Below are 25,116 nucleotides of genomic sequence, written 5' to 3' on the forward strand. Positions count from 1 at the left end.
AGCGCTTGGTCGGTCCAGAGTGATCACCATGGCCTTCCTTGCCTCGTCATGGCAGTATTAAAGGGTATAGCGTGGCGAGCGGTATGCTGCCCACGTGTCGATAAATGACTCCTACATGATGGGTTTTTCGATTGTTTCGTCAAACCCCATCATTTTGGTATTTTTGAGTTTTGCAAGCGCAGTGACACATCGTGGATGTGCAAATGTAATTCCCATTCGGATGGGATTGAGTTGGATCTTGCTCTCGACACACTTGGGTGTCGATTCCGCGACAGTCCTTCGTCGAAGGCTTCGTTATGCGAGGTTCGCCGCACTGTGGGGGATTGGAGTACGTGTATTTGGGAAAATACGTATTTCAGGGTCTGGACACTCCTCGCATATACAATGGCTATAGTATATACATTTTTTTTAACCTCGTGCAGCTCAAAAATAATGAATTATGCCATTTTAAATATATTGTTTCGGATCGATACTCGTGCGATTGATTGTGTCTTCGTGACTTTTCTAGTTTCGCACATGCACGTTGACACATCTTGTCCGTCTGTCACTGGCTATGGTTTGTCGAGTGTTACTTGTTGTTTGATTCATGTTCGTGTATTAATGATTGTCTTACGTACCAGAGGCGTGCTTCACACTCACCGTAACATACACTTGAAAGTTGAAACACCATCTGGATATTAACACAGTTTGACCCGTTGAGGTTTGGGACTCGGTTGGAGTCTTTGGGTAGTGGCCCACGATCGTGAGAGAGCTCACGTACTGTGATACCCTAGAATGAAAATGGTAGTGATGTGAGATCGCTTTCACCGGAAACATGCTCTTCTTGGGTCGGGTGAAGCCGAGCACGTGGGTGACATGGCTAAGACCTCGCTTCGTACCCCACGGGACAGCGAGGCATTTGGAAAGTTTAAATTCGTGCAAGAAGGCGGGTTGGGTACGCTTGTAATGTTATAATTGTAAATATCGAAATACGATCACTTGTTACTGCAGGGTGGATTGCCACTTAGCCCTTGCATGTGTTCACACATGACTAGGAGTGAGATATGTAAATATTAACATTTACGGTTGATGGTTGGGCAATTATACCTCACAGTTATCGACATGTATGTCATATGGATTGTATGCGACGTCAGTACGCGTACGTATGCGGTGATTCATCCTTGGCATTGAGCTAATGCTTGTCACATCTCTGAGTGTCATATATGGTTATCGCCTGCGTTGGCAAGGCCCTTTACTATGCTAGTAGTGCTGGAGCACGTAAATGTCTGAGTGTGATCTCAACATTTCTGCCCGTGTTGCCCTGCGGGGAACACCAGGCCGGATGGGCCTAAGTACCTCGGAAGGAGGAATTGTGACTGGATACGCATAATTATGCCTAATTGTGGTTTGGTGTACACGATAATTTTCATCATCGTAATGGCTCCTTTAATTAAGTACTTTACTGCTTAAATGTCTGATTAGTTTTGTATGCATATTCTTTGGGCATACGACTTACCTTGTGATCCATCTCGTAAGTACAAAAGGGACTTGTTACATATTTTAGAAATATATGCTTGTTTGAGAGGAGTTTTTAGAGGTGATGAACTCCGTGGCAAGTTCTTGTGGGCGATAGACCCATCTCGTGAGTTGAGCTCACCTGTGCTAAGGACGTGTGGTTACACGTATTTTTCCCTTATAAGTATATCCTGTGTGCCTTGGATATATAATTAATGAACATTCATTGTTGCCCTGGAATGTGAATGCTGACCGTTTGGTCATGATAGCGCTGCTCATCCTTGTTCGTGATGCTAGAGTTGTAGCTTCTTTGCTTACTCGCTTAGATGGTTGCCGTCACTGTCTATGTTGTTCATGTTCGACACTGTCACTTATCACTTAGCAGTATTAGCTACCTTGCTTACTTACTCAGATATTTGACGTTACTGTCTAGATGTTTTAAGGCTTGACTTTGTCGCTCATCACTTAGTATTATTTTTACTTCACTACTCGTGTTAGTATCGTTCTTGCGCTTGTCTCGTGCTTGGTTCCTTAGTTGCTTGTTGTTCAGCAGTTGTTTGGCTCAACCCTTTGTTTTGCTTAGTTCCCTCGTCTCATTGTTCAGTAGTTGCGTGTTTTGTTTTTCCTTGTTCAGTTCGTTGTAGTAGTTGTACTTGCTACTTTCACTGTTGCTTAGACTTGTAACACGTACACTTGCTTGACACACGCACTTGTACTTTGGTTTAAATGTCTCTAATTGTTCCATCATGTTAGCAGTAGCTTGTTACTTGTAGTTTTCAAGCATGACATATCTGTATCCTGTTTCATGCTTTATACCTTATGCGTTTCCTTAGAAATGATAAATGTATGGATGGTTTATCTCACCAGCTTGCAAGAGTACTGACCCCGTTTTATGGGGATACAGGTGTTTGGCTTCTTGTGGTGCGATGGAGCTCAATGTGCGGCGGAGGACTGAACCCACACTCTAGAACTTGAAGATCCTGGCAGTGGTCTTTGGAAAAAGGGAAATGATGTATATTGCTCACGTATCAATTTGTAATAAATAAAATGTTTCTTCTTGTTGTTTCTTCTTATGACCCGCTCAGAATTTCCAACTGTTTTCCCTTGCCAGTTTTCTTTTTTGCGCAATGCTTTCAAAAAAAAAAAATTTACTCTGAAAATTTAAGGATTTTCCAAGTTGGGATTTTGGGGCGTTACAGACTTGAACCTGGTTTGGTTCAAAGTCAAAGTCTAAGTCCTTTTTCGTCCGAAGTTCAGAGTTGATCCTTTTCGAAGTCGAGCCTTGTTCGAAGCATCGAAGTACCCTGGAGTCATTTCTTCCTCAAATCGAAGTAAGTTCGCTTCGTTAATCCATCTCTCTCAAGTATTTGATTGTTTGTATATAGTATATACTTTCTGAAATAGTATCTTGCTTTAGTTCTTGATTGAGCCCTTTTTGTACACTTCGGTGTTCACCCGCTCGTCTTGTAACTGTCGTCGGATATATATGTTCAAATACGCAGTATATGCGTTCTTCAAAATGGTATCTCACCTTAGTTCTTGGTTGAGCCCTTCAGAACACTTCGGTATTCACCCGCTCGCCTCGGAACTATCATTGGATGCGGATCTAGGTGTATATTTGTTGATTCTACCGACGCGTCCTATATCGCACAGGCTATGTAATTTACCTTTGTCATCGCGTCGTATGATGCCAAGGCTCATGCTTTCTGTAATTTCCTATTATGCATTTACTTATGCCGTCGTGTTGAATGACAGCAAGGCTCCTGCTTTCTGCAAATATATATGTAGAATATTTCGTTCGGTTAAACACCCTGAACAATAGTATATGCATTTCTTTACGCCGCCGTTGTATAAAGCACAAGCTTCTGCTTATACTACTTATATGGCGCGTAAATGAACGTTCAAATGGAGATCAGCTCTAAATCGCCAATGCGATTTCCTTACCGCTCCTCGTTCAAGATTCTGCTTGATGAATGAGCCCCTATTGGAAAGGCTTCGCTTTTTGGCAAAATGCTCTTTACGTAAAGACTAAGTCAATTACGTATGGCCTGGCTATGGCCCAGGGTTCCTGCAACCTTGATGGATGCAAGGTAGGCACAACGGTGCACATCCATTTCCCGAGTTAAGCGTAGCGATTTCCCGCCAAAGAGGGGAGATGCCACTGAAATGGATAAAAGAAACGCATGCTTTCTCCGTTAAAGAGAGGAAGTGCTGCTGAAATTTCTAAAGAAGCCAAGAATGGCTCAGAAAGAACGTAACAGGATACTCTGTCATACAGCAGAGTGCTACCCAGTTCATGGAATGCCTTCTACAACATAGAAGGGTTTGTCGCACCACTGTAGATAGAGCAGGGGAGGTGCTGACGAAATGGTTGGCAAAAGAGCTGCCGGAACCAGTTGAACGGCATAATGATGTCCGTTGATGGAACGATGCCAGAACGACTCGTATCCCTGTGCCTGCAAAGGCACCTTGCTCATAAGGGCCACTGAGCCGGAGTAGAGGTTGCGCCTTGGCTAGGTTTGGACTCGTTGCGTAAAAATACGTCGAGTAGCCGATCTATTTAGATCGAGTCATATGCATGCTTATTGAGAACGGTTACGCAACCAGACTCGTAAGGGCCGAAGAGCCAGAGTGTGTTGTTTCCACCCAAAGAGGTGTGATGCTCGTGGTGGCTGCAGTGCCAAGAGTGGTGTTCTGCATGCATATGAATAAGACTTAAGGTCGCACATACCCCGCGGTTGAAAATTGTGTTAGGGGTACCGCCTCAGTTAATGACTGTGTTGGGGCGGACTGAATGGGGTCGGGTACATACTCCCGTCCAAGTAATTGTAAGGCACGGGCTGCCTGAATGACATGCTTATATCTGTCCAAGTAATTGTAAGACTGACAGACCCCTTTAGGAATTATGCTCACTATGGAATGACAGTGATGGTACAACCTTGAGTGATACATATTTTTCTTTGGACCTGATAGAGTCCACGATGGCCTTAGTCACTCATGGGTTTTGGGGTCATGGTTATCCTTAAGATCTAAGGATTGAACCCAACTACTGCAAGTAGAGGATGCATCCGAATATGGGCCTAGTAGGGTTCTCCCAGTTGAAACACACTGCCCTACTATGGATAGGGTCAACAAGACTCTAAGGTATCTAAAATACATAGAATAATCAACTCCCAGAACATCGAGTTGATGCCCGGACAATTGCTTCGCCTGCGTACCAAGAGTGGAAGAGGTTAATTATCGAAACAATGCATTAGCTTAGGTTCAGCGATACTTGAATGTATGAGTGAATGGACGTTGTTGAGTCAGTCCTGGAGAACCTTTGTGAAGGTGTCATGATCGGTATATGACTTAACCGACTGGGCAAAGACCCGTGTTGTATTCGTACGACTAAGCGAAGCTCGATGAGTTGTCCTTAGATGCGTGGGATACGGATGTGCCAATTATGAAGACTTGAGCTAAACATCCCTTTGAGGCCCGAAAGAGGCCAAGGCTAAGTCGTGGAGACTTAAACGGTTATTCGAATCACAACCTTCAAGAGGCTTGCTCTAAGTCATGAAGACTTGAGCGGATGTTCAACTCATAGCCTTGAGGAGGCTCTTGCGATATACGCTAAGTCTTAAAGGCTTGAGCGTCGTTATTGCGAATTGCGACCCTGAGTGGTCATCGTATGTACTTGAGTTGAATGGATATGTGATTGCATGCTTACCAGACCATCAGTGGTTTTGACTTTGTTTAATGGGGATTTCAGGTGTTGTACCTGCGTGGCGATATGCGGAGCAAGGCGGCATCAAGTTCCAAGGTTTCTCTAGACAGAGTTGTGCTGCTTCCTTTTATTGAACCTATACTACTTTTCCAAGCAGTGATGTTGTAATAAACATGTGGTTTTCGATAAAATGGAACACTTTGATGATCAATGAGTGACTTGTTCACATATCTGTAATGCGCTAGGGTTTTCTAAAACTGACGACTCATTATCGTCTGATTCCGCTGCTAAAAGCTTTTCTAAGTTCCACTGCAAAGAAAAAAAAAGAAATTCATGAAAATTTCAACTTAGCTTTGTTTTGGAAATCTGGGGCGTTACAGGGTCGATAGCCACAATATGATCAACAAGATCCACGCTGGATCACCTGGTCTGGGAAACATACAACCTCACGAGGATTTACCGCCCTAGATGGTTTACCTGGTCTTGGACAGTACACTTACTCACAGTTCACCGTCTCCACGGCTACCCGGTCTTGGACAGTGTATATCCTCACAGAGATTCACCATGTTGTGATTATCGCAAAATTTTTCCTCTCGTTGGTGTTTCTCTCTCTTCCTTTCTCTTTTCCTTTCCAACCTGCATTTTCTCCTTTTTGAATGAAGAAATGAAAAGACAGAAAAGAAGAGAGAAGAGAAAAGAAAAGAAAAGAGAAGAGAAACTCTTTGCGGGGTCTCACTTGACCTTGATTTGAAAATATTTAAGAAAAAATACTCGCCTTCATTTTTTAAATATATTGTGGGAAAATGGAGAGACGGGATTCACTCGTCGGTACGAGGTTCGACCATTTCTGGCACCTTTACCAGGGGTAATCGAACCAAGGATCGAATTTATGCCTTTTTGCTTTGCCTAAATATCATCTAAGAATTTATCCTAAGTCTTAATGCACAAAGAATCATGCTTGTGCAATGCAAGGATGTATGCTCTTTTGAGAAAATGTTTTGAAAATTTCCAAGTTTTGTGAGATGAACTTGATAATGGGGTGAAGAAATGATTTCTGAATGATTGCATCTAACTTAGAACTTTGAGATAGATTAGGAAGGATATTTTGAAGTTCTAAGTCTTTGAAATGATCAAAGTTGGGAAAATAAATCTTTGAATTTGAAAAGAATGATTGGAAGATGAGTGAAAAGGAAATGAAACTTCAAAGTCATAAATGGACTTTGAATTTGAATTTTAAACTTAGATTTAGGAGAGGAAATGAATATTTTAAGTTGAATTGAATTCTAGATTTAAGGTTGGAAATTAGGATAAAATTTGAACTTGAGCAATCTAAATGGAATTTAAAAATAGAAATAGATTTAAGAGGTCCAGATTGGAGTGAAATTGGATTTAAAATCTGGGATCTAAGATGGAATTTGAATCCAAAGTCTGAATCCTAATATGGAATTTGAATCTGAAATCTGAGATCCAAGATGAAATTTGATCTGAAATTTGGATCTGAAGTCTGAGATCCTAAGATGGAATTGAATTCTGGATCCTAAATGGAATTTGGATCTGAAGTCTGAGATCCAAGATAGAATTGGATCCTAGATCCTAAATGGATTATGGATTTGAAGTATGAGATCCAATCTGGAATTGGATTCTGGATCCTAAATGGATTTTGGATCTACAGTCTGAGATCCAAGCTGGAGTTGGATTCTGGATCCTAAATCGAGTTGGATCTGAAGTATGAGTTCCAAGATGAAATTGGATTCTGGATCCTAAAATGGATTTTGGATCTGAAATCTGAAATCCAAGATGTAATTTGGATCTAACTTTGGATTTGGATTCTGAAAGTCCAAATGGGTCTTTTGAAGATGGATCTGGGTTTTAAGAACCCAGATTGAATTTAAAATTTAGGAAGGGTCAAGCTTTGAGATTCAGAATCAATCTCAAACTTTGATTTTGAATTTGAAGATAAGAAGATAAACTTGGTTTTGAATTTGAAGATGAATCAGAAACTTCAAAGTTTAAATTGAACTTTGAAATTGAACTTGGAAATGGAATTTTGAATATAAAATTGAATTTGAAATCTCAAAGTCAATTTGGACTTTGAAATTGAAATTTAAATCTTTGAAATAAGATAGAAGAATGAATTGAAATAGAGATTGAAGAAAGATATTTGAGATCACTTGGAGTTTTGGAAAGACATTTTAACGATATGATGCAATTCTATCCAAAATGATGAATGAATTTAAAGAATTTAAAATTGGATTTTGAAAAGCATATCTTATTCTTTAAATGAATTAAAATAAGATTGAAAATATATTACATTTTTTACTATGGTCATTGAATGTATTATATAATAATCTATATTTAAATTCAGGTGAAGAATAAAACATATTTTTGGTGCTTTTATAGAGTTTAATATGAAATTAATTTTCAATATATCCTGACTATGACCATTGATATATGTATTGAATCAATTTTAAACTAAACTCTGATAAAAGAGGAAGAATATTTGAAAATATGATGAATTTTGAAAAGGATCCAGTGTGGATCCAGTGTTATTTTATAAAAGATAAAAATCCTAAGTTTTGTTTACATCCTGACTATGGCCATTGATGTAAATCATCAACTTAGGATTACCTCTTAAAAAAAAATGGTGCACATGCCATTCATGGTCCCATTCATGAATTTTTGAGAAATAATAAAAGAATAATGTGAAAAAAAACAAATAATCACATAAAAATGCATGTTCATACATTCTAGGCTAGAGCAAGAAATATAACTATTCTCATTAATTCCTAGCTATTACAATATTGAATTTAATAGTACAAGAGTCTCTAACTAGAAATGGACATTTCCATGTGTTTCCTGCAAAAGATGAGTTAGTACATGATGTGTATAGAAAATGATTTACATAACATCACCTTGATCTTATGGCATAATTGATGAAATATTTATACATGTCAATGGAAATGCAATGACAGAATATGCACTGAATGATGCTTGGGAACTAATGAAGGATAGAGATTGCAGTGAAAACATTGATGTAAAGAGATGAAGGAAGAGGCTGCATGCCTGGTTGCTGGTTATGGTCCCTAGTTGAGTCGACAGAGGCAAAGAAAGAGAGCTTCTCATACCAAATGTAAGTTACTTGTGTATAGGTAGATTGGACCAGCATAAACCATTGCTTAAGCAGCTCGCGAAAAAAAAATCCTGTTTGTATGTGGCTCAACAACAAAATGTGGTCAACCGAACAAGTGAAAGTTTGATCTTCTCCTCCTCAAGTGAGACCAAGCTCAGATAGGAAGGATCTTCAACCATCATCTTGGAGACCAAATAACCAGCAATTGACCAGATTTGAATCTTGCGTGATTGTTTGCAAATATACTGACCAGTTTTTCCATCATAATACTCTGGCCAGCCATCCTTGTGAAGCCTACCTTCAGCAAGCTCAAGAGTCTTTCTTGCTATGTCTGGTCTCCCTGTTTTAATGCAAGCTGCTGTGAGCAACCACAGAAGAACTGGCCAAGAGCCACCATTATGATAACCTGTGACTATCTGCCATTCATGACTCTCCAGAGCTGGATAGGTGACCTTAAGAGGCATTTCACCAACAAGATCCTCCCATCTCTTCTCAATAAGATCCATTATAGCCTTGGATTGTTCATGAGTAGTTAATGAGGACAAAATTGTTATGCAGTTCCCCAAAGTGAACCATCTGAAATGCATTCGAGCTGGACTGACATTCCCAATGAAGTATCTACCATTTGTTGGCATGAAGTCAAATAACCAATCTGGGATTGATTCGGGATTAACACTGAACTTGTTAACAACAGTATGAGAGTATTCTTCAGTCTTGTAAAAATATTGTTTAGTTGGTGAAAATCAAGTCAGAAATAATTGCGCAAATGATATCTGAGAGCATGTAATCTTTTGTCTATCACTGCTATGAATCCTTCCCCACCACCTTCTGCCCTTAGAAGCCGACAAGCACACCTCAATGCCATAAAGAACAATGCTTGTATCTCAATAGGATAACCATAAATACCCATTCTACGGTCAACCATACAACAACCATCTGCACAAAGAAGAGTTGGAAAAGTGTCAAATCCCTGAGAAAGGGCAAAGCGATAATATCAACCTCATTCCTGTTTGGTAATCAGGCATTTCTATTAGGGAATGGTCTCATGTAGCTTTTGTGTAAACATGCAACATGAATATCCACCAAAACCCAGAATCAACTGGTGCTACTCTTCCAATAGTAGTTCCTCCAAAATCAACAATTGTTGTGTCAGTACCTCTTGCATGATTGTGGAGAATCTTGAAACTTGCTAGCATAACTCCTTGCCCAAGAGTGAAGCAATCAACATGCTTCGCCAATGACTGAAGTCCAAGGGTCCTCAAAAGGAATTTTTTTTACTATTGCTGGTTCATTAATCATCAAGAAAGCTAAACCACTTGGAACAAAATCTTTGACAAATACCCTCACTTGATGCACTTAGCATCCAACAGTGCCTTGCCTGCAAAAGGCTCTTCTGGGATCATCCAGAGGATTGATCTCCTCACAGCCACTCTTGGCCATTTGATGACTTATAGTTACTGCAAGCACAATACTGGACGAAGGATGCGAGAGCAAGCTGGAATACATCCCAGACATGGCTGACGGAGCTGGAGGGAAAAGGCATCATGCTTTGCATATTTTTTAGCATGCTTATTATGTGAAAAGTCATCAATCTGGTTGCCATAATCTTCTTCTCCCAATGCTCAAACTGTTGCTGCCAAAAATGAGGAATTACCAGCAAGTCATATATCACAGTTTCATCTAAGCCTGACTTAACTTGTGAATCCGGATTCAATAGCTAGAATTTGGTGGTCATAATCTTCCTTTTCCCAGTTAACATCATGGACAACCTTTTCTTACGCTTGCAAGGGATAGTCATCATCATAATAATCATCTTACGGAAATGAATGATCAATATGTAACGTTAATGCTGAAAATTGATGCAGAAGATGAAAATGCATGAAGATGTGAAACAACTGGACAACAGTTTTACAAATGGCCAAACAAAAGAGATAAATGGATGAAAATTCTAAACATGATAAAATAAAAATAATGGAAGCTATAAAAAATTTTAGACTTAACGATGATCTGTTCAAGCAAAGGAACCCCCCATGGACTAGTCCTAAGCATTCTAATGAGGAAAAGAATAGTTGCAATGTAAAAGAAATGTACAAGTTGCTTCTTACAGAATGTTTGTTGAAGTCAATTTGCCTCTCAAATACCTTGGAGTAATAGAGCATCAATTCTGGAGTAGATGAGAAAACAAATGAAAAGATATCAAACTTCCAAGGTGGAATTTTCTGAAGACATCCTTAAGCTTCGGCAGAATGCTCCCATCTGGATCCTATATCTTATAGGATTAGCTTTGTAGTTTGATTCCAGCAGCTCTCTGCTCTTCCACAGCTCGTGAATGCATATTTCCACTTCGATGACGAGTATAAGTGCAAAAGTATGAAGTTCATGTAATCACACAACTTATACAAAAAAAATAAGAGAAAGCAACAGACTAAGAGAAAGTTGAATTTGTTGTTTGTTGAAACATAGTAGGACGCTAATCCTGTAACAATGATTTTGACACAATGATTTCGACGGTCTGATCTAGTACATCAAATCACTAGTAATTTGGCTATTCAAATTCAGAAATTAATAAAAGAGAAAAAGTAAAGAATATGTGCTTACCTCGATTCCCCAGCAGTCATTCTAGACTTCTGAATCATGAACATGCATCCAGACTCAGCTTCAAGCTGTGGGATGTGTGTTTCCAGTTACAGAGATGCAGATCTGTAATTTCTGGGTTCAAATTCTGAAGCAAACAGGTCTGATGGTTCAACTCTCCTTTCTTAATGATATGTTCCACAACCAATCCAGAGTTAATGATCTGCTAATAAGAAGACGCTCAGGAAGGTCAACCGCAGATATTTAGCTTTTTGAATCATATAGAGGGAGATATGTGGGTTTTCTCCCTCAAGTGGACATCGCAGTCACGCCCAACGACAACTAGTTTGCTCAGAACCTTAACTGCCTTCAGCAAATACATATTAATAATGGAAAGGGGAATACGTAGGCATCAATGCTTAGCTGCTAATCAAAAATATAGTTGCAGATATCTGACAAGATATTATTATAGCCATAAGACTCCTCCAAACATTAGAGCATGAAATCAGAAATTTCTAGACTTTTGTAGTAAAACATTAAAATTTCAAGGTTAATTATTCAACACTCATCCACGAATGAAGCTATTCTTGGACTGAAATCATTTTACCGAAATGGGAGGAACGACACCATGTAACTTTTCCATGATGCTCTCTTAATGGATGAGAGGATCTCACTCATTATTTCCTCGCCTTCGAGAGGTCACCGCCATCGAGTTCAGAACTTAGAAAGCAGAAGTTCCCATTGGCCCAGCAATTCACTAATTGATAGAAATGACAGAGAAAGAGCAGAAGGGACCAGAAGCTAACCTAAAAATCACTTGCAGGGTGATAAAACCGAGTAAAGCCAGTATCTACCATGGTTACCATCTAAAAGACAACTTGGTATTAGAGACCTAACCCATTCTCTGGAATGATTCTAGTGGGCGTGTAGGTGATTGCTGGGTAATGTAAATCAAGCATTCTGATTCACCTTCTATGCCCAACATGTCAGATGGTACAGGATAAATGGGAATGACGCAATCCCACAATCAGAAGGCAAATCCAACAAACAAATGAAGTATGTAGATGAATTAATAGTGGTACTAAAACACTAACTTTGATTAGCTACATGCACTGCGATACATGAAACAAAATAAGAAATAAAAAATCTAAATCGATAGTCAGAATGAACATAAAAAAGAAAGAAAGTTAGAGATAGAACAAGGAATCATATATGATGGATAGTTAAAATGAAACAGAAGATCGAAATGGGAGTAAATGCTCAAGAACCTGCAAAAAAATAATAATAATAATAAAAAAAAACTAAAGACATTTAGAAATAGCTAGCAAAAGACTAGAATCAGTGAAATAAAATGCAGGCATGCTTATACCGAATTAATATTTACAGAGGTATGAGCTAGAACATAAATTGATGTTGGGCCATTTTGATAACAGATGAGAAGTGACTTCCTCTCGCTGAACCCAACGAACTCTATGTTGTTCATGCCGTGATGTGAGGGGCATACAAGTGATGAACAAACAACATGAAACCAGAAACGGGATCCTCAGAAAGGTAACAGGCAATTGAGGTTAGCAGATATTTAAAACAGGAAATCTCAAATCAAGGATAGTCGACATATGAACAAAAAATCGAACAAAACCAAATGAGATATCAGAGCTCAAGCCGATTGTAAACAGGAAATTGAACTAATAAAAGGAAAAATGGATCAGAATAAAGAGCAGACATACATTGAAACTGCGATATATAGCATGATTGTATTAAAAATATAAACATTAAAATCAAGCATAAAACACATACTCTAGTGAATGTAAAACAGAGGTGATCAAACAAATGGACGATGCATTTTGTGGTGAATGTGACTCATGAATATAGGGTATATTATAAAAAGGAAAATAATGAGCCGATGATAAAAAATTCGAGGTAACAACATAAGAAATCTGATATTAAGAGAATAGAGCATCGCAAAAAAAGAAATAAATAAAATAAAAAAGAAGAGTGTCATTGTAGCTTAAGGGTGGGTTGGTGTTGCACAGACAACCCAACGCCACCATTGTTGCGTAAATGGGGCTAAAAAAAAAATAGAAAAATCAAAGGGGAGTCAATACTGAAAATGGGAATAAAAAAAATAGACTCAGAGATTCGAAATCAACACAAATCGGTGATGGAAAGACATAAAATTAGGTAATGAATGTTTGTCAAAACCTAAAAAAAAATCAAAGCAAATCGTAAATCAGAATATAATGAGCCATAGGAAATAGCAAGGAATGGAGCCACTTACCTTCTGCTGTAGGGATTTTCGATCGATTGCTTTCGGTTGATGCAGATGAGAACCAGAGAGAGAAATGGTAAAAACAAAGAAGAGGGGAAGAAGAAAGAGGGAAAGAGCGTGAGATGGAGGGGCGAAGAGGCGGTGTCTTCAACAACTTCTTCGCTGTTGTGGGACTTCCAAATCCGAAGCAGGAGAAGGCACTAGAGGGGAAGAAGAAGGAATTAAAAAATCGTGGAGAGAAGATGATGGTGGGGTGATAACGGGTGGTTTAGGGCTTCTCTTGCGCTCCTATTTAAAGAGAGAAGGGAAGATTCTGGAAGATGAGGAGTTCGTTGAAGATGGACGGGAGGAGAATGAGAGTAGGTGATGAAGGGTTTGAAAAAAAAGGGGCGTGTCCATGGAGGATCGGATGATGGAGAGGAAGTCGCACATGGAGGGTTCAGTCATGGAGGGATGAAGGAGGTGCGATGGGGAACATCCTTCTGGAAGGAGGGCGGCGGAAGAAAGGGGATTTTCGAGAGGGAGAGAGTATGATAGAGAGAGAGCCCAAAAACCCTAAAAAAAAATCGTTAAAAACTCTTTTCAGAAAAAAACGATCCTTTTCAAAAGTATTTTAAAAAAGATGGTTAAAAGGATGTTTTAAAAAAAACTATTTTTTCTTTTACTTATATTTTTCATTTTTTTGGTATTTTTGGATGAAATTCTAAGACTTAAGCAGTACGAGAGATAAAACTATTTTTTTTTGTTTTTTTGATAAAAATTTATAAAAAGAGGGGTTTTCTAAAGATTGTAGTTTGATTTCTTCAGAAAATGGGTTTGGACCTAGGTTTTGAGAAAATATTCGAGTTTTAAACATCGAATCAAGGAATATTACACGATGGATCCAAACGGATACCGAACGAACTTGTCTGAGCTCTTCAAAAGTTATTTTGGGAATTTTGAGAATTTGGTTTAAAAAAAATGGACAATGAAGCTCAGATCTGGATTCTGATATCGAATCCAGATCCGAAATCCAGTCAGATATGTAAAATGAATTTAATTTCAACAAAATTGAGAAATAAAATGGAATTTAGATTTAAAACTGACTCAATTACTCAGAAAATGGAATCAGGGGCAAAAGGGGAATATTTAAAAGATTTTGAAAAAATTGGGGTGTTTACACATGCTAGTCGGATTACCCGATCTTGGTCATACTTCCCTCGCAGATACTCCATTAAAGATCAAATCCTTAACAGGCATCATACACAGTGATACATGCATCAATACAATCGATTGCTCAAAACAATTGACCGCACTCAAGGTCAGAACCCACCATGTGGGCACAAGCACGTATATCAGCAAATAGGCATCGTATCACTTCACATGGAAGATCAGAACACAAAATCACACGTTCTTCCAACAGGGTTCTACGAACCAAAATCATGTATCATGTCTAATCAATCATCGCATGCTCTCGATAATTCCATTCAGGTGGAAAAACAATCGCTTCTCATAGAAGATTTACACCACACAACTTATCATTGCCACTATTACATCCTCAAAAGGGACCTCAAAGCATGCGAAAATCAAAGCATGAATTTTGTATACCGAGCATGCAAATAACATATATGAATCAACTAAACTCCAATTCTTGCAGGTGTCTACTCGAATCTGCTTGGGAAACTAGATCCACAAGCACGAACGAACCCTCTAGGTTCTGACAATCGATAGCTTAAGCCCGATATACGAGGCTTAAACATGAAACTGTGTCTCGCATCGAACGACAGTCGAAAACTCACACAAAGTCATCTAATCAAATAGAACAAGCAATTAAACGACAGAAATACAATTCTACTGAAGTAAGAATACTTACAGTGCGATGGCTGATGCTTGCAGAGACTTGAACCACACTTCTTTAACTCTTTTAAAACACATCTCTGATACCAAAACTGTGACGCCCCCAGATTTCCCGACTTGTAAAATCCTTTAAAATCCTTTGGATTTTGGGTAAACTTTTTTTTTTTTTAACAAAAGCTCAAGTGTGGAAGTGCGAAAACAAGGAGAAACAAGCGGCAAACTCCGGGGTGGGTCGCAGGAGTGAAACAATAGTGAAAGAAACAACTTTTATTATATTTACAAAATCTACAACCAAATCCCTTATACAAAACCAACAACTGCCAAGATCCAACAAGGGTTCAGAAGTGTGGGTCCATGTCCGCTGCGCACGCCGAGCTCCATCGCATGCCTAAGCAAACACCTGTATCCCTATAAAATGGGGTCAATACTCTTTCGAGCTGGTGAGAAATCAACCAAACAGTCCATAATATCAATGACAGAGGCATCACATATCATAAGCAAACAGTAACGAGTGCATACTAGTCAAATCAGGTGTGAGCATGCTTCATAACTCAATGCAATAATATGAACTAAGCGAGTAAAGCACAGGTGTGAGCAATGATGCGTGTGCATTATACGACAAGTACGTAAACAAGCTATTTTAATATTGCAGAACAACGTGCCTTACGATGAGACAGTTAGAAACATTTTGCCACGGTAAGGCAGCTCTCGAGCAAATCAAGAGGCGTGCACAAGCATACAAAACACGTATCTTTAACATAAGCTAGCTCGTCTCGCAAAGTGGGTCTACAGCCCGAAAAGAACTCGCCAAGGAATTCTACAATGTGGATACACAAGGTATTGTCGTGCAAACACTTACTCCGTCATGGTAACGTGCTAACTCTTGAATTTTCGTGAATCCCATAACGAGGGTCATGTACATCGGAAAAATGCGCCAAGTACCAAGTGTCGTGAACACTTAGGTGGATACAAAAGTGTTCGAATCATCGAACCAAAGCATTTGGATAAATTGATCTTGTGCAAGCCAATAAGCACACGGTTTCAGTGAACCGTACCATGTCAAGCTTTACTTCGCTTTACATATTTACGAATCCACAAAGTGCATAGAGTGCTAAACTCCAATGCATTTAGGATGTCATTACATGCGTGAAATATTCATATTTAACTATATAATTTCGCTGTCATGGCAGCGACAACGATATTAGTTTGCGATTAGGTAAAGTGGCAACTATGTCGTGCAATAGAGGTGTGCGGCTAGCCAACTAGCGAACTCAAGCAAAAGGCTGCGAAACCACAAGGGCGAGGGCCCGAACGCTTGCTGCCCCAAACTGCAGCAGCAACCACTTAATTTTGGTAGCAACTAAGGCCAAGCTTTGGCTCGAAACCCTCTGCACCACCCAAACTAGAATGCAGCCAAAGTGCTGCCGAAACTCCGAACATATATAAATAGGCTGCTGCTGCCCTGCGGCGTCAAAAAGGCCCGCTGGTCTGGACAACGGTCCAGACCTAGGTAGCTGGACCATGGGGTCCAGAATGGCTCGGTGGCAAGTCTGGACATTTGGTCCAGACTTGCCCGAACAGGCTAACTCACAACGAAATCGCAGTAATCGCGTAATAGTCCTCACTGAGTGCTGCTGCCTTGCAGGCATGCAGCCACTGGCCTGGACAAGAGCCCAGGCCCCAAAACAGCTGGACCATGGGGTCCGAAAACATTGGGTAGCAAGTCTGGAAATTGGTCCAGACTTGCCACATCTCAAGTCCACGAAAACACACCCTGAACCGGGTTGGTTCAGGTGCAGCGAGGTCGGACACAGGTCTGGAACAGACCTATGCCTGTGCCAAAAGGGGCCAGGAAGCCCACGGCAAGTCTGGTCCAGACTTGCACCACGCAGTCCATGCGCAACACCTGAACCGAATTCGGTTCAAGTGCATGCGACATGACTCGGGCCTACTGCAGGCCCGGGTCCAACGCTGGGAGCTAGAGTCTGGTCTGGACGGGCGTCCAGACCTGCGAAGGATGTTGTATGCACCAGAGAAAGGTGGTGCAGGGCGCAACAGCCCGCACCAACCAACGGAAGGCCAGCGCCCAAAGCATTGGCGCATGGCGCATGGGCGCCAGCGCACCCAGGTCACCCGAGTGTTGTCCCAGCACTCGGCGTGCCATGGGCTTAACCGGGCCTTCCCCATCGGTCTGAGCATGTGCTCAGGTTTGGGGAAACCAATGCCCAGCCTGAACCCAGTTCAGTTCAAGCTGAAACCAGAGGAGGAGGGTCGGAAGGGTCTAGGCTATGGGCGAGCCAACCCTTGATCGCACCCACAACGAAAAGGACCTCGTTGCCAAGTGGGGTGGCTGCAACACAGCAGCCCACGCCCAGCTTCCTCTCAAATAGGGGAAAAGAAAAACACATGCAGCCCTCAAACCGCAAAAGAGACGGACCAAACAAGAAAACCAGCAATACATGAACTAGATGCGTTAAAACAAAAAGGACAACATGAAATGAGAAAAACCCGTCTAATCCACCAAAACCCACTTGCATGCCATGGTCGCAAGGTGGTGTGGTTTCATGAAAGGGGTCGAATGCCCCACATCACATCCTTTGAGAAAGGAAAAGATGCATGCATCAACAAGAAAGAAATGCATACATCCAAAATGAAGCGCATGCAACCACAACCCATTCAAAACACGATTTTACAAGAGAAGGCATTACCAAAATCATAAACACCATCTAATCCACCGAAATCTCCATGCATTTCATCAAATGCACAAAATGGAGTTCGGTTTCATTGCCTTACGATGGAAAGAAGAGATATGTGCTTTATTTAGTCAAAAATGAAAATCGTGCAATTAGGAAGAGGTTAGAAATCTCACCTCGAGGCTTTAGGGAAGATGGAGATGTTGTTCACGTTTAGGAGCTGCACCCAACGTGCTGCTACTCTCTAACTCTCTCACACTCACTCACGTTTGGAGAAGAAGAAGAGGGGGAAGAGAGAGAAGCTCCAAGGAAAACGCAAAGAGAGAGACCCCTTTTCTCTCTCTTCAAGTCTTAAATAAGTAGGGCTAAGGCAATGGACGGCTGGGATTAACCCAGCTAGGATGGAGGGCTGGGGTGCTCCACGCCCCCCCCCTAGATGTCCACGCCCAATGCATGTCATGCATTTGAAAATTTTCAGAAATCTTTCAAAAACGCCATTGAAAACGCTTTGAAAAAGGCTTTAAAACTTGTAGAAATTACTTGGAAATGCCCTTAGCTGCAGCCCCTTATGCCCAACAGAGTTTTTCTTTTTGAATTTATTCAAAGATGTTTCAAAAATGCCATGGGGCACCAGCCCCATGCTCTTTCTTTGGAAAGTGCACCCCTCATGATGCTTCATCGTGTGTCTTGAAACAAACCCATGGCCAATCGTGGCCTTCTTTTTAAAATTCATGCAAATACTTTAAAAAACTCCACCCAGCTGGTCAAACCTTGACCCAGCTAGTCAACCAAAGCTAAAAACATCCTCCTAGAGGGCACACATATGGGTTTGGGTCCTCTAGTTAACCCGGATCCAAAATCCAAAATCGCCACATGCTCTTATTTCAAAACAACGCTTATTTTATGCATTTAAATATTAAATTAACTTCAATAAATCATTTACTTCTCTTCAAAACCTTAATTAATATGGAATGCTCGATGCCTTTCAAGAAAATTGCCCTTTCGTTTGCAAGAATTAAGCGTATTATGATTCATGTCCAAACATGGAGCAAAACTTGTAATTCACATGCACTGACAAGGTTTTTATGTCGTATAGGTCCCAAATTCGGGGACAAACTATAAAAATATATTATAAATTAACCCTTAAAATTTCAAAGATTAATTCATCCAGAATTAGGCACTTCTTACTTACATAGTGTATTTACACGATTTTCGAGTCGTGCGTGTAAAGCTAAATCACAAGGCATAGTCAAAATATACTTAATTATGCGATATAACCTCATAAATATATGAAAGCACACATATCAAAACTAAGTAAGTAGTAAATCCTCAGAAAATTTCATGGGTGTTACAAGTCAGAAGTGGTTTATCATTGTTCTTAAAGGACCTTTCCTTCTGCCCCTTGTTCTAATCTACCCTCGGGCCACTGCCACTGTTATTTTTGTTTCCTCTGCTGCTACTGCCATAATTATTGCTGGAGGTATCAGCTGATTGAGTGAAATGCGCCTTCTTCTTTTGGTCTTGGATATTCTTGACCAGAGGCATGCCCTCGTAGAGCCCATTTTCCATTCCTATCTCGAGCCATTCGGCTCGCTCAATCAATTTGATGAAAGATTTCGCGGGGGAAGTGACGATGAGGCACCTCAAGGGTTGAGAAAAATTATTGAGGATCATCTGCAGTGCATGTTCTTCGGGAATGGAAACCTTCATTTTGTTGCAGGTGCTTCTCCACCTGTGGATGAATTCTCTAGCCTTTTCATTTTCATTCTGCTTCAGGTTGTAAAGGTGATTGAGAGTAGGTGAAGCCTCAGTGTTAAATAAGAAGCACTCGATGAACACATTTACCACTTTATCGAACTCTCGTAGTTTGATAGGATTGATGTGGTCGGCATACCACCTGGCCGCTATACCCTCCAAACTGCGGGGAAAGCAAATAAACAGAGCCCTGTTGTCCTTTCTGAAATGGCAGCATTCTACATAAAAGGTGGCTAGGTGAGCCTTAGGATTACTAGTCCCGTCAAACTTGAGGAATTTGCGGGGATGATTCTCCAGGTTATCATCCCCATCTAGGCCATCGTAAAAATCCTCACCAGTGTAGGTCTGCTTACCCTTACTCTTGACTTGAATGTCCTTGATTGCTCGAGTCATCTCTTTCATTTGCTCACGTATCGGGTCCTCTGCTGGAATCCCAAACTTGGGCTTGTTGACAGATTCAGACTCTTCAGCGGCTATCTTTACAAACTGCCGCGGAGGATTCTGGCTGAACACAGATTGTTCTTCTTCTTCTTATTCTTCTTCCTCTGATTCTGTCCCCTCAGAAGTATTGTCAGGTTGTATCTTCTTTTTGATGATCCTGATGTGTTTTTTCACAGCCTTCTTTTCAGTTTGCTCTTAGGAACTACCTTTTTCAGACTAACCTCGGCCTGCTCTGACACCATCTTGGCCATCATCTTCTGGAACAAACCGTAAATAACTGGATCAAAATCATCTCCATTGTCCTGACTCTGTCCTCTGGATGACCTGGGAGAGTTCATTCCTTCTATTTCACTGTCGCTGTATTGCTGAAAAGTCTCCTTTCCTGTCCTCGTCTGAACCATTTTTTTAATACCAATGTTTTCTGCAGAGAAAAGTGGAGGTTTTTAGACTAAAGAAATTTTTGAGAGAAGTTTTTTTGATAAGAGAAGGAATCAGGTTAAGTAGGTTAAAAAATGATATCCCATTACTAGGGATTGAGTCATCACAAAATTCATGACAATTGCATTGTTACTTCCTGGGGAGGAATAAACAACTAGAATATAAAGAAAAATATACTATTTTGAAAAGGATATCTCTTGATGGAAAGAGATTTCATTTATGAAAAAGATAAACAAGAACAATAGAATCAAAAGATACAGGAGGAATAAGAATTTGAAAATAGATGGTAAAGATTTAAAATTTAAAGAATTGCAGGCAGGATCAAAAGAATTTGAAGAAATCAGAAGAAGAAAAGAAAAATACACCTGGGTTTTTTTTAAATCAAAGAGGAAATTTTGAATAATATATACCCAGGGTTTTGGAAAATATAAGGAAAATATAAAATATCACACAATCACAGATATATAAACAAGGATGTACAAACAACACCCCCTAAAGCTGACTCTAAATGCAATATTTGAAATGGCTTGTAGGACTTTAATCCTAACTCTATGGTTCAAATCATCTGATTCCAATCAATGTACGCCGATATACTCAAGCCGAAGCTCGAAGTATGTGGCATAGAAATATTTCTCCGGTTCTAAGGTAATGGCTTCCCAACACCCTTGAGCACCTACCGATATACCTCTGACTATGGCCCTTAGGTACGTGGTAGGGGGGGGCTAACCCAAATAAGTGGTCCAGTTGTGAGGCTCTCTCCCGAACTATGGTTCAGTGAGACAGCCCAGCAACGTGAAGACCAGGACAATATAGGTAGGGATGTTTTTGAAAACATGTTCAACATGCAATAAAACCAGAAAGCTCTAATGCAAGTCCTAAAAGAGATAGAATTTAAATGAATAGAAGCATACACTCACATACATTGTTTGCATTCAAACCCTAGAATTGAGGAGAGTTGTATTTTAGACCTAAGTCTAAGTGAACATGGAATAATCTCCTCAATATGGTCCTACCAAACCATACTTAAATCCTATATGCATTATATCAGCTTAGGACATAGTCTAGGCTCCTAAGGTTTGCATGGAAATGAAGCTGATAGTTTGTGATCATCGCAAAATTTTTCCTCTCTTGTGGTTTCTCTCTCTTCCTTCTCTTTCTCTTTCCAACCTTTATTTCCTTCTTTTTGAAGGGAGAAAATAAAAGACAGAAAAAAATAGAGAAGAAAAAGAAAAGAGAAGAGAGAGAGGAACTCTTTTGCGAGGTCTCACTTGACCTTGATTTGAAAATATTTAGAAAATTACTCACCTCCATTTTGAAATATTGCGGGAAAATGGAGAGACGAGATTCGCTCGTCGGTACTAGGTTCGACCATTCCTGGCGCCTTTACCAGGGGTAATCGAACCAAGGATCGAATTTATGCTGTTTGCTTTGCCTAAATATTACCTAAGAATTTATCTTAAGTCTAAATACACAAAGAATCATGCTTGTGCAATGCAGGGATGTATGCTCTTTTTGAAAAATGATTTGAAAATCTCCAAGTGCTTGATAATGGAGTGAAGAAATGGTTTTTGAATAGTAGAATCTAACTTAGAACTTGAGATAGATCAGAGAAGTTCTAAGTCTTTGAAATGATCAGAGTTGGGAAAATAAATCTTTGAATTGGGAAAGAATGGTTTGAAGATGAGAAAAAAAGGGAAAAGGAAAGAAATTTCAAAGTGAGAAAAAATGGACTATGAACTTAGATTTAGGAGAAGAGATAAAATTTGAAATGGAATTGAATTTAAAATTTAAAGTCAGGATGGAACTTGGACTTGAACAATCCAAATGGAATTTAAAAATAGAAATAGATTTAAGAAGTCCAGATGGGTTTTGAAAGTGGAATTGGATTTGAAATCTGAAATTTAAGATGGAATTGAATTCTGAATCCTAAATTGAATTTGGATCTTAAAATGGATTTAGGATCTGAAATCTGAGAAGATAGAGTTGGACTCTGAACCCTAAGATGGATTTTGGATCTGAAGTCTGAGATCCAAAGTGGAACTGGGTTCTGGATCCAAAAACGGAATTTGAATATGAAGTCTGAGATCCAAAGTGGAATTGGATTTTGGATCCTAAAATGGATTTGGATCTGAAGTATGAGATCCAAGGTAGAAGTTAAATTTTGGATCCTAAATAGACTGTGAATCTAAAGCCTGAGATCCAAAAAGTGAAGATTGTACTTGGAAATCTGGATCCAAGTTGGGATTAAAATCTAACTTTGGATTTGGATTCTGAAAGTCTAAATGGGATTTTTGAAGATGGATCTGGGTTTTGAAAACCCAGATTGAATTTAAAACTTAGAAAAAGACTTGAATTTTGAGATTCAGAATCAATCTCAAAACTTGGATTTTGAATTTGAAGATAAGAAAATAATCTTGATTTTTGAAGAAGAATAAGAAACTTCAAAGTTTTAAATTGAACTTTGAAATTGAATTTGAGATATTGAATCGAATTTGAATTTAAATTTGAATCTTGAAAATGAACTTGGAATTTCAAAGTTGATTTGAATTTTTGGATTTGATTTAGAATTTAGAATATACAAATGAATTTCAAAGTCAAATTGGACTTCGAATTTTGAAGTTTGAATTTGAAGATGAATCAAGAATTTTAAATTGAACTTTGAATTTGTTTGGAGTTTTGAATATAAAATGGATTTTGAAATTTCAAAGTCAAATTGGACTTTGAAACCGGACTTCGAAAATGAGATAGAATTTGATGATTTGAAATAGAAATTGAAGAAAAAATATTCAAGACCACTTGGATTTTGAAAAAGAATTTTAAAAATATGATGCAGTTCTATCCTAAATGATGAATGAATTTAAAGAATTTTGAAATTGGATTTGCAAATTTTATTTCATTCTTTAATTGAATTAAAATAAGATTGAGGATATAATACACTTCTGACTATGGTTATTGAATGTATTATATAATAATCTATATTTAAATTCAGGTAAAGGATGAAAACATATTTTGGTGCTTTTATAGAGTTTAAAATGAAATTAACTCTCAATATATCCTGACTATGGCCATTGATATATATTTTGAGTTAATTTTAAGTTAAACTCTGATAAGAGAAGAAAATATTAAAAAATATGATGATTTTTGAAGAGGATCCAGTGTGGATCCAATGTTATTTTATAAAAGATAAAAATCCTAAGTTTTGTTTACATCCTGACTATGGCCATTGGTGTAAATCATCAACTTAGGATCAATTACCTCTTACGAAATGGTGCACGTGCCATTCGTGTTTTACCATTGTGAGATTTTGGAAAATAAAGGTAAAAAGCATGAAAATAAGCAATTTATGATATTTACAATGTTCATTCATTCTATCTAAAACAAGAAATGTAAATTCTCATTTGAGGATCTAACTATTACATCATGGATGTGACTCCTGAAGGGATGGAAAATATCTAACTTTAAGAAAGGGAAATCTGGAGTCCTGCAAAACAGGATTAACACTTACAAAGGCATAAAAATATAGAAGAAAATCATGCTGAAAGTGATATGCACATTGATCACTATTAATGAAAAGATGTCTATACTATATATAGTACATGGTGAATATGTGATGTAGGTGATGGTGATGTATTGCAATATGAGCTGCAAAGGGATACTATTACAATGAATAGTACCATTTGCAGAAAATGCAGATGAGTGATGTTGGTGTTTGCAGGTAGCAGATATGAGAGGTGTTGTGTGCATATGAAGGGATTAGGCTAGAATATATGTAGATGGTGTGTGCTGAAGATGAAAAGGGGGCCGTAACAGGTGTTACGAGATCCTAGTGACAGTAGTGAACTAGTTGGGAGTTTGTAACAGGGTATGAAGTGTAGGTTTAATGAATAGTGATGGGCTGTAATATGAGTGAACAGTACTATTTGCAGCAATGATCGTGTTGTTGTATCAGCACTGGTAGTGAATCAGGGATGGAGGTATGTATGTGGAGAGGACATGGTTTTACAACAAGGGTCTAATGAGATATAGAGAAGTGGACATAATAGTATGAATGGAGGGAACCACTGTGTGTATGCTGGGGAGTTAGTGGATGGGATGTATTCACTAAGATGTCGCAGGTATTGCAAGGGATGAGGACTGCTATGGAGGGCCAAGACTGCAATGACTAGGACAAAACTGCAAGACAGGAATCTCATTGACTCTGGCTGGGTTACTTGTGAGGAGAAGGGTGCTATGATTAAACTGTAGATCTCTTCTGTAATCGGGTGGAAGCTGGAGCAAAGGTAATATATTGATGCGAGTTGATGGAGATACAAATAACAGGAACCTGGTGCTGCAGATGGGGCTTTAGCAGGTGCCCGAGTGTTGGAATGAAAAGGGGTGGTGCTGCGGTGACAGCCACAATAGGGTAGCAGTGGATGTAATTGTGAAAGAAGCTGGGACGACTATTTAATGGTTGGAAAAGGAAAAGAACAAAAAATGTTGGCAGCAAGGGGAATCGTAAGCGTTAGTATAAGTGCAACCACCATCCACCTTTCTTTGATCAGAATAATTTGTATAGGCAAGAAAGAAAATTCTGGGGTTAGCCTAAGCCTAGAGCCTATGTACAATATAAAGCAAAATTGCGATATTCACCATCAATTCCTCTGTCTGAAAGAAGCTTGCAGGGAAGGCTATGTTGGAAAAAGTACATATGAGCCAAATGAATGACTAAGGTAATAATCAAGGGAATATTGCAGGCGTGATGCTGAAGATGAAGAAAGAGGTGCATGTGCTGGGTGTG

At 39.3% G+C, this 25,116-nt stretch overlaps 1 pseudogene; it reads right to left on the reverse strand.

Annotated features, from left to right (window-relative positions):
- Nucleotides 1-8,416: 8,416 nt before the first annotated feature.
- LOC149822432 (putative alkaline/neutral invertase F pseudogene) lies at nucleotides 8,417-20,299 on the reverse strand (annotated as a pseudogene).
- Nucleotides 20,300-25,116: the final 4,817 nt, after the last annotated feature.

This window comes from Nuphar pumila, chromosome 11 (assembly GCF_984573655.1).
Source record: "Nuphar pumila chromosome 11, dmNupPumi1.hap1.1, whole genome shotgun sequence".
Taxonomy (NCBI): Eukaryota; Viridiplantae; Streptophyta; class Magnoliopsida; order Nymphaeales; family Nymphaeaceae; genus Nuphar; species Nuphar pumila.